Here is a 3,959-nt window from a genome sequence, read left to right on the forward strand (position 1 = left end):
TGTCTAAAGCAAGCACAGGGATCAAAGTCTATCTTTGCCTTAAGAGCAAAGGATCATTCTGATTGTACTTTTTCCAAGACAGATTATTTTGTTCTTTTGACAGTCCATGGTACTTTCAATATTCCTCACTAGCACCATAATTCAGATGCATCCATTCTTTTTCAGTCTGCCTTATTCAGTGTTCAACTTCCATATGTTTATGGAGCAGTGGAAAGTATCATAGATACTGTAGTGACTCCTGGACGCAGTGACAGGCCTTCCAGCTGGCAGTTCATACCCAAACACTCACCACTATGAGCAACACCTTAGCCAAGATGATGGAGGAGATCCAAGCTGAGATGGCTCAAACTCAAAGGAACAATGTCACACACATCACACAACCTAGGGCTGTTCAGGCTCATTTGGCTAAGCTTCACAGAGAACTCATTATTCCAAATGGGATGGTCATAGGGAACCAGAAGAAGGTTTTGATGTGGCCAAGCCAGAGGATGCACTGATTGAATTTGTCAGTATTCCATCTGTGGGTAAATCTAAATTCCTCAGTCATCTGAGAGGGGCATATTCTGAGGTGCCAGCCCCTATGCATCCATTACTCTGACCACCGTATCTTGTGTCATCAGATATAAAGATGACAAGATCCAGCTTCAAGATCTCCCCCAGAATCGCTGAGGGTGCCAAGGATAGCAAAGGTAGAGGCGACCTCCAAGTCATTGCAGTGGTCTGAACCTGACCTTTTTGTTCGAAATGCCCTGAAATTCTTGGGGCATGAGAAGATAATTGAACAGGAACTGGAATTGGCATTCATTTGAATAGAACTCCCGTAACATTGGTTTTAGAAGAAGGACAAGTTAGGCATTAATCTTAGAGCCCTCAGAGTGAACTGGATGCCGAAACAGTGAAGAACATTTTGGCTGAATACAAAATCATAAAGCTGATGCAATTCTGCCTAGTGTTGCTAAAGTGTATATACCCTTTATCTGTGTTTAATAAGATTGCTCAGATCTCCCTTGAATTAAATATCATCTATAAGGTGCTTCACTGTGTCCCTATCTTTGCTCATCACCCTTGGAATTTCAGTGACCTTTTAGAAAAGATCTGTGACTACCAGAAACTAGTGAGGATTCACACCAAATCCAAAGGCCACTTACCAGATTATCTTTCCCTTTTCATGCTGCCCGGACTGCAGGACCACAGTAAAGGATTTCTACATGAAGATTTACAAGCATCTTATTAAAGAACTCAAATACATTCTCGTATGGAGTCTCTCTGTGAAACATAATCCTCAAAAAGTGGGTAAAGATCACACGTTGTCGATCAAGATGCCATTCAAATTGAGACAATAGACTGCCATGTTGCCGGCTGATCCTGGAAGTCTTTTGCGGTTTTCCATCTGACTTGTCAATATTGGTGTCATTTGCCAGTGTAGCTTTACAAGCTAGCAGTATGTCTACTGAAATCAAATAGTGTCAAGCATACTGAGTGTCTTCCATGGATATTACTGATCATCACTCAATTGAACCAAAGCCACACTTTTAAAAATTTATGAGGCTTAAGCAAAAGGCTGTAAATGTGTAGCCTCAGCTCTGTCTCTGTTGCCCATTTTGGAGAGTTATTTCTCATGTTAGGCATCATTTACTATCTGGTCAGTTTAAGAATTTTAAAAATCAAGTTTTGTTTCATTTTTGTTTGACATTCTTTTCTCAATGTATATACCTAATCTCACATTTTACTATAATCAACAAAAATAAAAGAGGCAGTGCCTTCAAAAACTAATTAGAAATTTCCTTAGGTGTACATTCATGTTTGTTGATTTTGGATTATCCTTTCAATGGGACCACAGCATACATTTCTGCTAGGATTTTCAATAATACTTAACAAAGATCACCTTTTCTTCAGCTTCCGATACTAAGTTCTTCACTTCCTTCTGAGCCCTGACTGATGCCATCCTCAATTATTTCTAGGAATATGGATATTCATAGCAATATCGAATTTCTCTAGTGTGTGTCTCAATATTTTCCCAGACTACCTTCAATCTGGCTAAAACAGGGGCTAATACATTTTAAATATTTGTTAAAGCATCAAACCACTGATACCAAAAATCTGTTTGATTTTTTTTAATATAATAAGATCACCTCAAATTTAAAGATGTAAATATAGTTCATCTTAGAACTTTGGGTCAAAAGTACAGACACAAGAAGGTAAGTTCTCTACTCAAGAGCTCACAATTCTGAGATCATGGCTGTGGCTGGGCATTGTGCCATGTAAGACTAACGGTCTTTGAGACTTCCAGGAAAATGATACTGATCCAATAATCATGGGGGGACTACCTTGTCCCCTTCCTGTTGATGAATACCTATTGTACAGCCACTTCCTGTTATATATGCAGTTACCAGCAATCAGGGGAGCTTGCATGTCCCCTAAATGTATATAAATTGTGGTTAGGACTATATTCTCTCTCTCTGTGTGGACCTGGCTGCTGAGATCATGGCTGTCCCAGAGGTGAGAATGCTACCATGAAATGTATCTGACTCCCTTATTTAATTCTTTCTCCTATCTTTTGTGAGTTTACTATAACCTTCATATATTATCACCATACAGTTGCTCCTAGGGACCCTTCAGTTGTTAAAGGCTGGTTTCCTTTTACACCCCACCCATCACCACCAACTTGCACTTCTTCCTCAGCCTGTCTGCTAGGTACCCACCCCAGAAGCAACTGACCAGGAAGCATCACTCTACTTGCATGCTGTACCAACCATCCTCACGCCTGTTTGCTCATGGCTGGGGTCAAGTGCTCATTAGTCCCCGCACTGACACCCAGACTGACCCATGCATGGCAACTGACTAACTCCTTTTGCATCTGCCCATGCAATTCCATCATGGGAGTCACCTACCCTATCAGTGAGACACCTACCTCCCACACAGCACCAGGTCACATGGCCCCTTTTCTAAGACAGTGCCAGCAGCCCACTTATTAACGTGCCCATTCCTGTTTCCATAGTCACTATCCCTTTTTGTTCTCTTTCTCCTTTTCCTATTGAAGCACAGTCTTCCTGAATCTCATCATTTTTTTTAAATCATTTTATTTGGGGGCTCATACAACTCTTATCACAATCCATACATGCAACAATTGTATAAAGCACATTTGTGCATGCATTACTGTCATCATTCTCAAAGCATTTGCTCTCCACATAAGCTCCTGGTATGAGCTCTTCATTTCCCCCCTTCTCTCCCTACTATCCCCTCCCTCATGAACCCTTGATAATTTATAAAGTATCATTTTGTCATAGCTTGCACTGTCTAACATCTCCTTCACCCACTTTTCTGTTGTCTGTCCCCCAGGGAGGAGGATATATGTAGATCCTTATAATTGGTTACCCCTTTCCACCCCACCCTCCTTCTACTCTCCTGATATTGCCACTCTCACCACTGGTCCTGACGGGATCATCTATCCTGGATTCCCTGTGTTTCCAGTTCCTATCTGTACCAGTGTACATCTTCTGGTCTAGCCAGATTTGTAAGGTAGAATTAGGATCATGATAGTGGGGGTGAGGGGTGGGGAGGAAGCATTTAGGAACTAGAGGAAAGTTGTGTGTTTCATTGTTGCTACACTGCACCCTGATTGGCTCATCTCCTTCCCACGACACTCCATAAGGGGATGTCCAATTGTCTACCAATGGGCTTTGGGTCTCCACTCCACACTCCCCATCATTCACAATGATATGTTGTTTTTTTTGTTCTAATGATTCCCGATACCTGATCCCTTCGACTACTCATGACCACACAGGCTGATGTGCTTCTTCCATGTGGGTTTTGTTGCTTCTGAGCTAGATGTCCACTTGTTTTCTTTCAATCCTTCAAGACCACAGACACTATATCTTTTGATAGTCGGGCACCATCAGCGTTCTATTCCACATTTGCTTATGCACCCATTTGTCTTCAGCGATTGTATCAGGCAGGTG

At 41.7% G+C, this 3,959-nt stretch overlaps 1 pseudogene; it reads left to right on the forward strand.

The window, feature by feature from the left end:
• The first annotated feature begins 293 nt into the window (after positions 1-293).
• On the forward strand, positions 294-1,343 carry LOC142458607 (developmentally-regulated GTP-binding protein 1 pseudogene; annotated as a pseudogene).
• The last annotated feature ends 2,616 nt before the right edge of the window (positions 1,344-3,959 follow it).

This window comes from Tenrec ecaudatus, chromosome 10, assembly GCF_050624435.1.
Source record: "Tenrec ecaudatus isolate mTenEca1 chromosome 10, mTenEca1.hap1, whole genome shotgun sequence".
Classification (NCBI taxonomy): Eukaryota; Metazoa; Chordata; class Mammalia; order Afrosoricida; family Tenrecidae; genus Tenrec; species Tenrec ecaudatus.